Source organism: Nannobrachium achirus (genome assembly GCF_963921795.1).
Source record: "Nannobrachium achirus genome assembly, chromosome: 23".
NCBI classification, from domain to species: domain Eukaryota; kingdom Metazoa; phylum Chordata; class Actinopteri; order Myctophiformes; family Myctophidae; genus Nannobrachium; species Nannobrachium achirus.
The window spans coordinates 8,186,965-8,200,763 of NC_137830.1; the positions used below are offsets into that span (position 1 = coordinate 8,186,965).

General features: G+C 41.0%; 1 protein-coding gene across 1 annotated transcript in view; it reads right to left on the reverse strand.

The window, feature by feature from the left end:
* Positions 1–13,043: 13,043 nt before the first annotated feature.
* Positions 13,044–13,799, reverse strand: part of LOC308308728 (stonustoxin subunit beta-like) — a gene marked incomplete at its 5' end in the record, with an annotated part of 9,011 nt that continues 8,255 nt past the window's right edge. Inside the window, one exon of the mRNA XM_080754182.1 lies at positions 13,044–13,799. This exon is cut by the window's right edge and continues 1,309 nt beyond it.

Sequence of the window (13,799 nt, forward strand, 5' to 3'; positions counted from 1 at the left end):
TGGCTGTCTTCCCAGAACACCTGGTTGGATGCCTGGTCTGGCTGGCACACACGCACGCATGCACACATGCACTCACAGACACATGCACTCACGCACGCACGCACGCACGTCGCACGCACGCACATCTGAGTACTTTTCCAACGCCACTCCCCCAGGCAGAGAGAGAGAGAGAGAGAGAGAGAGAGAGAGAGAGAGCGTGTCTGTACTCTGTACCTAACCTCACCTGAACCTGAAGAGAGAGAGTTTTTGTCCCACTTTGATTCATGACAAACAAGTTCTAACAAGAGAGAATAAAGACACATAAATATCTCTCTGCACCCCACCACACACACACACACACACGCACACGCACACGCACACGCACACACACACACGCACACGCACACGCACACACACGCACATGCAGGATGATATTTAAATACTATTAGAACTGGCCCTCTGGTATATTTCACATGCAATGCCTGGGATTCAAACTAAGGTCTTCCGCATGAAAGTCCAACATCTTAACCATCAGACCAAAGGGATATCCTACGGACTGGGGGAGATACTGTATTAGACTTTTGATGCCATCAGGCTGAGGCAGTGAGTCACTCTGCTACACACGCACCACTATAATACTACAAGTCCCAAAATGCACTGCTAGTGCATTGGCGCGTATCGAGGGCCTGTGACCGCAAGCCCGCGTTTAAATAAACACTGAACCAGTTCGGCCCTCGACTTGTGCCATTTTTTAAATTTTGGCCCACTGTGTATTTCAGTTTGACATCCCTGTCCTAAATGGACCACAGGACTGTAACTCTGAGAGTGTACACATGGAACCAAATGGACCCTTTCAGGTCTGTAACTCTGAGTGGAGCAGAACCACTAGTAGTAAAAAGGCCTCCAATCCCCAGCCAAGGAGAGAGAGTAAATTCCAGTTAAGTATTTCCTGATGTTCAGAGACAACATCCCAAAGGTTGCAAAATAGTCGTGCATGTGAAAACACACACACACACACACACACACACACACACACACACACACACACACACACACACACACACACACACACACACACACACACACACACACACACACACACACACACACACACACACACACATGAAGATGTTATTAAATATGTTCTTTGTGATTATAATAGATATGCATTTTCAAATTAATTACTAGTTTAATGAAAATGCAATAATAAGAGGTAGCCTACACTGGCACAACAAGATGGTTTTGTTTTGATGTCTGTTCTTGTGTTGTTGTGCATGCAGCACGGGAAATTCTAATATTTTCAGTGAGAAAACTTGTAATGGACATTACTAGCTTGGCTCAAAACGGCACGAAAAATTGGCTTGCTATATATACGGGTGTTGAAAAATAAAGTGCCCCCTTAGAAAAATTGAAGGCCCCCCTTGCAGTTTTTTTTTTCCTGGAGCCGCCACTGGTGGATGAGCTCAGTAAACATAGAACAGATGTCTCTAAATGACCTCAGTGAACAGGAAGTAGCCTCCCATGCTTCCTGTCATTGTCTTCTCTGAGCTGCTAAACCTGCTTCTTCTTTCAACCATTTTATCAGGATAAAACTCTACACTTTTAACTTTATCCTTTTCATCATAGCAGTTTATCTGGGCTGCACACAGCCACACACACACACACACACACACACACACACACACACACACACACACACACACACACACACACACACACACACACACACACACACACACACAGTCTCCCTCTCAGTTTAAAAGAATGGAATTGTACAGTATGTACAGTAATTGTGGACAAAATCCTATCCAACATTCCAACACACAATGGCCCTCATTTATCAACGTGGTGTAGATCAAAATTTGTCCGTACACCAACATTTTTGGCGTAGGGTAGGATCAAATCTCACGTCAAGTCCTGAGGTGGTGTAGGATTCATCTTACACCTCTTATTCCATTGTAGACGTGCGGAGCAGCATTGTCTAACTATCTGACAGGCAATGGACAGTTGGACACATGTATCCACTCGAAAATGTATATCCAACACAATAATAAATAATCCTGTGAAAATATAACATTTTATAAAAGCATATTATAGCCAGCTACATCATGGACATGCACACCGATTTTATTTCCAAGTTACAATGACAAGCAATTAAAATCTACCGATACTGTATGGAAGCAATCTAGAGCTTTAACAGCAGATCAGGCTCAGAACAAGCATAGATACGAACGCATTTCGGGACCAGTGCGGCGCCGCTGTAATCTTAAATTTTCGTGGACCGTGAGCCTGTACCCAGCGCACGCTGTGGATGATTTATTTGGGGGGCCACGGCCCACCGGTGAGATGGCCAGCTCGTGCGGGAAATATATATGATTGCTAGTTTAAGCACTCAAAGGCGCATTGCGCTCGCGCCTCGTCGCCGATATTGGGTTAAAATGAATATCCAAACGTAACCGTGGGGTCTCTCAATTTATACAGTAGCTACTGTACACTATGCTCGCTCCACCTGTGCCCGCAGCTCACCATCTTCCCCGTGGGCGCCGTGGATTTATTTTTGCACCCGGAGAGCGAAGTTAGAACCATCTCCTCATAATTCCCCTAAAAAATCACACTTGTGTGAACTGAGCGGTGGAGGCTGTGTGTGTGTGTGTGCGTGCGTGCGTGTGTGTGTATTTGTGTGTGTGAATGTGAGTGTGAGTGTGCCTGGCCTGGCATGAACAACAGCGCCCCTCCCTTAACATGTGTGGTCAAAAAAGGTATAGCAGGCTACATACACCACAGGCTACATACAGACAGACAGACACACACACACACACACGGATACACACACGGCCACGCTATGGAGACGGTGTGACCACCGCTCAATAATAGCTGGCACTCAACACCACTCCATCAATGCTTATAGCCTATTTAATTCTTCAACCACTGCATTCAGATGACCTTTATTCAGGGATATCTGTCATTAACGTGGCGAGCCGGTGATATCATGGCCATGGGGAATGATGATTGCTTGTAACCAAATAAACACGCTCTGTCTGCGCACAGCACGGATATGGTTTAAATGAATACAAAAGGTATGGCAGTGACTTGTGTCATTCATGTCGGCTGCAGTGCTATAGCCTCCTTGTCAAGATTGTACCGTTGGTTATCCCACATTCCCACTGTCAAAGACTGCTATATAAACTACCAAAAATGCTGCTGTTCCAAGTAGTTGCGTGTGTGCGCGTGCGTGCGTGTGTGTGGTTTGTGTGGGACGCGGACATGAAGGGAGGTTTATTAGCTTTCCTTTCGTTGTTAGGACGTATTCCGTTTGTTCTGGTCGTAAAGTCGGGGCGTTTCAAGAATAATTGTTATTTAAATTTCAGCCTGCGCATTTATCAACACTGGGATCAAATGTACGCCAGGTGTGTCTATTTAGGACGTGGTCGTAAATGCCACGTGAACGCTGGCCTACGCAAAATTTTAGGCCTTGGACGATTGATTCACTTAACTCCCGATTCGATTCGATAATTTGAATTTAAAATGTTTAGGTGGTAGTCATACGTAGGCCCACAGGACTTTCTTCTCTCACACAACCTTTTTTGTGCAGGCCTGAGTGTGTGTGTGTGTGTGTGTGTGTGTGTGTGTGTGTGTGTGTGTGTGTGTGTGTGTGTGTGTGTGTGTGTGTGTGTGTGTGTGTGTGTGTGTGTGTGTGTCTGTGTCAGTGTGTGTCTGTGTCGCGCTGTAAACTACTTCTGAGCAACGTGTATCAAGAGGTCAGGTCACCAATTGACCTCTCAGAGAAGTTCAATAGAAGCTTAACAAGCGTCTAAAAGAGCTGTATTCCATTGGCTGTATATTTCTCCTAAAATATATATAAAAATAAAATAAAAAAAGATTCACGATTCACTTACCTCTCGATTCGATTAATTGAATCGTGGCATCAACATCGAGATTAATTTGTGAATCGATTTTTTGGCACAACCCTACAAAATTTGTGCGAAAAATACACTGTTTTTACACTCCATTTTTAAATGAGGGCCTATGAGCGTGTTGATTAATTGGCCGCCTTCCCGTGAATGGATAAGGAACTGATCGAGCAACTTTTGTCGGGAGTTGGCCTGTTGTTGTTTTGCTTTTCTAATTTTGGCATGATCAGATCACACTTAGGGAGGCGGCCGCCTATCCTCCTCCACGCTGACTGCACACACACGCGCGCACACACACACACACACACGCACGCACGCACGCATGCACGCACGCACACATGCACGCACGCGCGAGTTGAAGCATGAGCTTGAGAGACCGAGAGAGAGAGAAAGAGAGCAGGGAGGGTTCATATTCAAAGTTCTCCTTCAATACACCACAGCACTTCCACATGTACCGACACGCACAACCCTCAACTTCACCTTGTCAACACAGAATGGAGCCGACATGCAAAGCGGATAATTTAACCCTTTCAAAACCACATGGACTTGCTTGGTCTCTGAACACAAACAACCTTTGAAAGGGTCCATTTGACCACTCTCAGAGTTACAGACCTGTAAGGGTCCATTTGGTTCTATGTGTACACTCTCAGAGTTACAGACATGTAAGGGTCCATTTGGTTCCAGAGTTACAGACCCATAAGGGTCCATTTGGTTCTATTTGTACACTCTCAGAGTTACAGCCTGTAAGGGTCCATTTGGTTCCATTTGTACAATCTTAGAGTTACAGACCTGTAAGGGTCCATTTGGTTCTATTTGTACACTCTCAGAGTTACAGACCTGTAAGGGTCCATTTGGTTCTATTTGAACACTCTCAGAGTTACAGTCCATATGGAACCCTGTCAAGGACTCCTGGTGGTCCCTGGACCACACATTGAGAACCACTACTCTATGTGATCAGCAGAGTGGGCAGAAGCAGTAGAAAATACATGATTCTCTGACACAAATGGGCTCTTGCTGCCCCCTTGTGGTCACATTCACTATATTGCTGGGGTTCAAGTAGTCAAGAATGAAGCTATTTTCAATCTGTCCTATAATGGACAATAATGACATATTCTCTCAGGTTGTCCTCGTGACATACTACTGTATCTTGGGGGAAAGATTTATTCATTTACGTACCATAATATGACATATGTAAGGTAAGGTTCTATAAGCAACAATGTAACTGATAATATGACATAAATGTAAGGTTCTATAAGCAACAATGTAACTGATAATATGACATAAATGTAAGGTTCTATAAGCAACAATGTAACTGATAATATGACATAAATGTAAGGTTCTATAAAGCAACAATGTAACTGATAATATGACATAAATGTAAGGTTCTATAAAGCAACAATGTAACTGATAATATGACATAAATGTAAGGTTATATAAAGCAACAATGTAACTGATAATATGACATAAATGTAAGGTTCTATAAAGCAACAATGTAACTGATAATATGACATAAATGTAAGGTTCTATAAAGCAACAATGTAACTGATAATATGACATATGCAAGGTTCTATAAAGCAAAAGATGTACTTGAAACGGTACTTTAAGGATCCATTTGGTTCCATTTGTACACTCTGAGTTACAGACTTGTAAGGGTTAATGTGGACACTGTCAGTTACAGGCCTGTAAGAGTAAATGTGGAGCCCCCTCAAGAATATCCTTGCCTAGCCAGACACCAATCAGCCGGTGCAAGAAAAACAGAGAAGAGTGTGATTTAGTCTGACAACTAGGGATGGGACGATACATGATATTATCATTTATTGTGATAAAAAAAAACACTCACGATAATCGTGGAGATTTAATATGTTGTGATATCGTGTTCCATCATGCACTGGGACCAATTCACCTTTTATTTGCCAAGCTGCATATCCTGTACCATTTAAATCCTCTATAAAAGGAATGGTAAAAGGAACTTATCATTTATGTACTTGATACAGTCTTTTTTTTCACTATCAAATGTCTTTGCCAAAAAATAGCAGATCTACAAGCACACAACGCAACGCGTTGTGAGCTTGTAGAACTGCTTTTTATTTATTTTTTTGACAAATAGGCCTATTCCACCCCAGGATAATGGATTTGGATTTATCGCGATAATATCGTAAATCACAATTTCTTTTGTCACAATAATCGGGATATGACATTTTCATATTGTCCCATTCCTACTGGTAACGAAAGGCTACCTCAAGGAACCCAGGTGGTTCCTTGATGGATTTTGTCAGTGCCTTGATGGTGACATAATGGCAGATTTTTGAGCCACGAAAAACAGAGCTTTAGCTGGACAAGTTCTGTGGGAATCAATGATAAATGAAATGTCCACAGTGTGCAGTTGCAGCAAGCCTGCTGGACGCTGCCAGCTGGGGATTGGATGGAGACTTCTCACAGGAGGCAGGACCCCTTCAGGATTCATGTCAATGGCGTGTTTACATTTAATAGGGGTATACAAGACTTGAGAGATATCCCTCTAAGGTAAAAACTGATTACTTAGCAGTGTCACACAAAGCATCTCCTGATATGGAATTATTGTTCTAATCTGATAAATCCGATCATTTTCGTTGTGTATAGCAACTGGGTGTCAATGTATAGGGATAGTGGACATCTGGGCAGCTTGATGTAAAATGTGCTCTTTTGTCCAAAATGTTAAGAAATAGTACATTTTCCACAAGATGGATTTGTGAAATCTTTTAAGTCAGATAAATAAACTACATTTAATAATTGAAACAATTGGCCTATATAGTATTACTGTACACTACAGTAGGCCTAATAGGCTGCAATGACATTATTTATTGATAGGCCAATTTGTAAAAAAATATATACAGTATTTTCTGGACTATAAGGCGCACCTGACTATAAGGCGCACACTGTCAATGAATGGTCTATTTTCAAACTGTTTTCATATATAAGGCGCACCTGACTATAAGGCGCACATAATAGACGCTACCGTTGCGTTATGCATCAAACAGATGGAGCTGTGCTAAAGGGAATGTCAATGTCAATGAATGATCCATATATAAGGCGCACTGGACTATAAGGCGCACTGTAGTTTTTTGATAAAATTAAAGGTTTTTAAGTGCGCCTTATAGTCCGGAAAATACGGTATATGTAATTGTTCAATTTAAACATTTTGGTAAAAGTAACGTTAAAGTAATAAGTGATGTATTTCATATTATTCTAAATGTAACGAAAAATATTACTTTAAAATGAAGGTAATAAGTAATATTATTACCAAAAGAAGTAACGCTACCCAACACTGCTTATCTGCGATTAACCAGATAAATCGTGCGATTAAAATATTTAATCGTTGGACAGCACTGTTTTTTTTATGAATCGAGTACAAAAGGACCCCAATGTAAAAAAAAAAGCCATTGTGCTTTCTTATGGTTTTAATCCTTTTAGTGAACCTTCCTGTGCAAACGTTCTACTTCAGGGGTCTTCAACAGGGGGCCCGGAACCCCAAGGGGGTCCTCAGAGTTACTACAGGGGGTCTTTCAGATCAGGTCTTTTTTTCTCCTTTTTTATATTAACCACTTGAACCCTATAGCGTCCATTTTCAGAGAACTTTAGCCAAAAATAGCAGATCTACAAGCTCACAACGCCTCGTGCTGCGAGGCGTTGTGAGTTTGTAGATCGGCTATTTTCGGCAAAGAGGTTTGGTGTAGAGGGGAAAAAAGAGCACACCGAGTACAGAGTGAAAGGTCAAGTTTATTAAGTATTGACGGTACAAGTGGTAATTGACATGAATCCAAAATACACTGGTGATTGTGCTGTCAAACGATGAAACTACAGTATATGGAATCTGGGGGTCCCTGCTTCATCTCTCTCAGCTAAGGGGTCCTTGGCCTGAAAACGTTGAAGACCCGTTCTACTTGAATTGAAACATAGAACACTGTTCCATCACAACATGTAATATATAACTTTGGCACATTAAAGCTGTTGTAAGAGCCTTTTGAGACAGGTTATTTTCTTACTTGATGACATCACCGCAGGGCGTGGTCAATGCCAAGGTTGTCAGGGTTTCAGGGGCAGAGGAAAACTGTTTCTGGATGATCACTGGCATGAGAGAGAGAGAGAGAGAGAGAGAGAGAGAGAGAGAGAGAGAGAGAGAGAGAGAGAGAGAGAGAGGAGAGAGGATCTTTGGTTAAAAAGATAATTCTCTCTCGTCTATATGCAAATTACATCCTGAACATAATTCTACATTAATTCAAACTCTGAACTCTGATTGGGGAGAAAGTCTGGGAGATATGGGTTATAATGATCATTACAAGGACCTGGTGTGAATGAATATAAAGGTTGTATAACCTCCCAAACTCCCAACTCCAAAATGTATATTTTCAGGAAAATGAGCTGGAGTTGGAGTGGAGTTAGGAGGTTTTGACCAAAGGGCTTTTTACTACTTGTCATTGGTTCAATATAATTTTAACCAACACACAGACATAAAGGGTGTTCAATAGCACAGGTATTATCTAGACAATAAGAACATGGGACTTCATGTCAAAAAGGTTTGCAGACCCCTGACCTAGCCACAACACTGGATTTTCTTTTTAATCTGATGAATCCTACTCATATCTCCGCCACCGTTGGCCCTATCCATGCCAAACTTTGCACACACACTCCTTGGCTGCCAAACCACAACCTCCCTCATTTCTCACATGCCCCTTTTCTAGCACCACCATGAGGCCGATTCTTGCAAAACACATCTTTGGACACTGCTCCTATATTTTGCCCTAAAATCACGCAAAGCTCTAAAGTCATGTCATCAACATGGATCTGTCCCATTTAACGCCACCATCAGGCTGATTTTTTTCAAACCCATTTTTCATAGGGTCTTTTATTAGTTCAGTCTAACTTGATTTACAGTACATTTATTTTCTGTTTTCCTAAATAAATGTAAACACTGCATGTGGCAATGAAGTGACTGTGCACTAGTCTTTACCAGTGTGAATTTCTCTCTCTCAATGCCAAGGTTGTAAGGGTAAGGGTTGGGTTTGGGTGTCAAAAAGATGACACATATAAACAGCAAAGCGCTCCCGGTCTACTCTATATACAGTACACTTAACAAAACAACTAAACAACATCTAATCTAAGCCTATAGCTATCTAAAAAGCTTCCACTTTAGACCAAATATAACATGGTTTTAGCCAGGCTGTTTAGATATATTTTAGACGTCTTAATAGCCTGAGCAATGCTCAGTGGGGGATACCTGCACATGTACAAAGACAAGTGAAATAGACAAGTGTGTTTTTTGAGCGGTGCAAACCGCTCCTATGAACAGCCTTTTTACCAAAATTATGATGTCACTAATGATGATCACATGAGTTAGCTAGACCAATAAAACACTTCGATTCTGATGATTTGTCCATGATTTCATAGGCACAGAGTTCACCCTGATTTAGAACGCGTTTAGGCCGCAGAAAATACGTCATAAAAAACGATGTCATAGACACGGAGGCACCCGATTGGTTCACCCTTTAGGCCGGAGAAAATAAACATGGTGTCCAATCAAATGCTTACTTGATTATGAATTGACCAAACTGAACAGACCAATGAATTTTTTAATTTCAAAAATGTATTAAATGAATATCATTCATAAGCAGAGAAAATAACCACACTTTTAGACAGACTGTGGATAATTTCACAGGTTATAAATGATAGGCAGCTAATACAAGTTTAAAATACAAATAAACAGCCTTTGAAAAAAAAATATGATGTCACTAATGATGATGACATAGCTAGACCAATGAAACACTTCGATTCTGTTGATTTGTCCATGATGTCATAGGCACAGAGGCACCCGATTGGTTCACCCTGATTTAGAACGTGCTTAGACCGGAGAAAATACGTCATAAAAAACGATGTCATAGACACAGAGGCACCCGATTGGTTCACCCTTTAGGCTGGAGAAAATAAACATGGTGTCCAATCAAATGCTTACTTGATTATGAATTGACCAAACTGAAAGACCATTGAATTTGAATTTCAAAATTGTATTAGATGAATATCACTCATAAGCGGAGAAATAAACCACACTTTTAGACAGACTGTGGATCATTTCACAGGTTATAAATGACAGGCAGCTAATACAAGTTTAAAATACAAATGAACAGCCTTTGAAAAACCTCTTAGGTCTTGGTCTTGGCCTTAAGCTCTAGAGGCAAATAAGGTCAAATCTGTAGCTCTACTTATTTTGGAAAAGATAAGTATCCACACGCTTCCCCTCTGCTCCAAGGCTCCACCATGGTCACCTTGTCCTTTGGTTTCCTCTCCCAGTAAGTACCCCCACATACAGATCCACTATGGGTAAACAGATCTACTATGGGTAAACAGGACACCCCCACATAGTGCCTGATTAATTGGTCTTGGTCTTGGCCTTAAGCTCTTGGCCTTAATCTCTAGAGGCAAATAAGGTCAAATCTGTAGCTCTACTTATTTTGGAAAAGATAAGTATCCACACGCTCCCCCTCTGCTCCAAGGCTCCACCATGGTCACCTTGCATCAATTAACAGTAAAAGGCATTTTAAGAACAGACTAAAGCAGTTTCTCATACATCTGGATTAATTGTAATTATGAAATATTCACTGTATACCATGTAACATTATCTGAATGCACTAACCGTGTTTTTATGCTGTAAAGTATTTTATTTGATTATATATTTTTTTTCTGTGATATTTGTAAACATGATGTTATTTGCTTTTTTTGTATGTACATTATTTTCTGTGGACCCCAGGAAGAATAGCTGTTGCCAGGTGTAACAGCTAATGGGGTTCCAAAATAAACTCAAACTCAAACTTGTCCTTTGGTTTCCTCTCCCAGTAACTACCCCCACAGACTGATCCACTCTGGGTAGACAGATCTACTATGGGTAAACAGGACACCCCCACATAGAGTGCCTGATTAATTGTGGACCACGGGTGTCCCTGTCCTGATCTCGGTCCTGACACTTGTCTATTGCTGTCCCTTTGTTTTGACTGGATCTTATGTTATGTTTACTATATACACCATCTATTGTGATGTAGACATGACATCATGTACATGATTGAATAGAATTGTTTATATTGATGATGTATATTGTGAATGTTAACCTAGTGATTGTGAATGCTAACTTGTCGATGATGATCACACACACACACACACACACACACACACACACACACACACACACACACACACACACACACACACACACACACACACACACACACACACACACACACACACACACACACACACACACACACACACACACACACACACACACACACACACACACACACACACACACACACACTAACCACATTTATATGTAATGTGTGTAATAATAAAGATATTTGGTCCATTTGGTTCCATTTGTACACTCTGAGTTACAGACCTGTAAGGGTCCATTTGTTCCATTTGTACACTCTCAGGGGCCTTTTACACCGGCAAAGAACCGGTTCTGGTTCTGGAACCGGTTCTTTGCTGGTGGAAAAGGCCCCTCAGAGTTACAGACCTAGTAGCCTTTTCTTGTGATGCATATTTGTATGCATTTTTTTGGTCTGTCTGGGATTGGTCTGTTGATGTACAAATGACAGATGCTGTGACACACTGTGGTACTTATTCTTTATGTACCATAATGACATAATGTAAGGTTCTATAAAGCAGGGGTCTTCAACGTTTTCAGGACAAGGACCCCTTAGTTGAGAGAGAGATGAAGCAGGGACCCCCACAATCTGTTCATAGTCCATATAGTTTCATTGTTTCACAGCAGGATGTGTATTTTGGATTCATGTCACTTTGTGTTTTCAGATATTTAACCACTTGAACCGTCAATACTTAATAAACTTGACCTTTCACTCTGTACTTAGTCTGCTCTTTTTCCCCTATACACCAAACCTCTTTTCCGAAAATAGACGATCTGCTATTTTTGGCTAAAGTTCTCAGAATATGTTCGCTAGGGTTCAAATGGTTAATATAAAAACAGAGAAAAAAAAGTTTCTATCACACAAAGATTTGGAGGACTCCCTGTAGTGACTCTGAGGACCACCTAGGGGGCCCGGACCCCCTGTAGAAGACCCTTGCTATAAAGCAACAATGTAACTCGTATTTTATTTTAATTATTTACAGGTGGTGACCAGAGATTAAAACGATGTGAGAATTGTTATACTAAACAGAAATTAAAACAAACAGATTAACGTAAATATTATACGTAAATATAATATATAATCATAACAATCACAACATTTAAAGCAATGACTGTAAATAAGGACAGTGAAGAGTTTTAAATGTGATGTAAAGTGTGAAACACTCATCTAAAGTGTTGTTCCATTCCTTTTCTACCATTTGGAGTCCTTGCAGCCTGAACCCTCAAGCACTTACCAGCTGACGTCAGCAGGGGGCAGCAGTGGCTCAGTGGCTCAGGGGTAGAGTTGCAGTCTTAGAACACAGAGGGTTCCTGAAGGGTTCCCAGTTCGATCCCGGGCTCCCCCAGAGTTAGTGTGGAAGAGTCCTTGAGCAAGACTCTGAACCCCTAGTTGCTCCTGGTGAGCAGGTTGGTGCCTTGCATGGTTTCCTCTGCCATCGGTGTATGAATGTGTGAGTGAATGGGTGAATGTAATGCACAATCTCTGTACAAGGGCCTTGGATAAAGTCGCTATATAAATGCACCATTTACCATTTAGGTCACTTAAGTCAGTGAGGATGCAGGGATGACATTGGAATTGGGCCGTTGAACACAACTACATTTGGAGGTTGGAAGCACTCCTGGGAAATCACTCAACAGTGGGCAGTGGGACGGTATTGAAAACGAGCATTTCCAAACTCTTGATAGATAGATAGATGGATAGATAGATCTATTAAATGGCAGATCTACAAGCTGAGAGTGTACAAATGGAACCAAATGGACCCTTATGGGCCTGTATCTGAGTGTGTACAAATGGAACCAAATGGATGTGTGTGTGTGTGTGTGTGTGTGTGTGTGTGTGTGTGTGTGTGTGTGTGTGTGTGTGTGTGTGTGTGTGTGCGTGTGCGTGCGTGCGTGTGCGTGCGTGCGAGCGCACAGTATAACCCTCACAAAAAAATCCATTATTATTATATCTTTAATTAACACAATTGTATCAGCGTTGAATGAACTTTGGCACAATTTAAATGGTTTCATTGTCTTGAAGATATTAGTAAATATTAGGGCTGGGATGCGATTAAAAGTTTTAATCTAATTAATTACAGGCTCTGTGATTAATTAATCGCAATTAATCACATTTTAATCGCACATCAATATTTGACCTGAGAAGCATTATTTTTCAAGTAAAACACATTTTGTTGTACGAGTGAATCAACAAGTGAGTTTTTTAAATGTAAATTTCGCATCAACTGGGCCAAGCAAATCGCTCTGATCGGCTACTTCTCCCTTTGTGTCTGTTGTCTCTTCTTGGTTGGTGCATCGCTATGATCGGTATGCCCGAAACTGAAGGTTCTGTGGTGCCAAAACTAAGTGCGATTAAAATGCGTTAATTTTTTTAATCGCGTTAATTTGCTGTAATTAATCGCAATGAATCAGTTAAAGTCCCAGCCTTAGTAAATATACATGAAAGGTTTGAAATAAATGTTTTACATTTCATAATAAAATGTTATAGGTTAAAAAAACAAGGATTTTCAAAACACTTCATTGGAGTTTCCATTATCAACAAAACTTTACAATATTCATGTTTAAATGTTCTAGACCAGATGTTCTCACACTTGTTGGTCACGACCCCCAAAATAATATTTGAACTGGAGACCCCCCAAAATAATCAGGTTTGAACTGGAGACCCCCCAAAATAATCATATATATTCAGGTTTGAACTGGGGACCCCCCAAAATACACATATTTAATCAGGTTTGAAC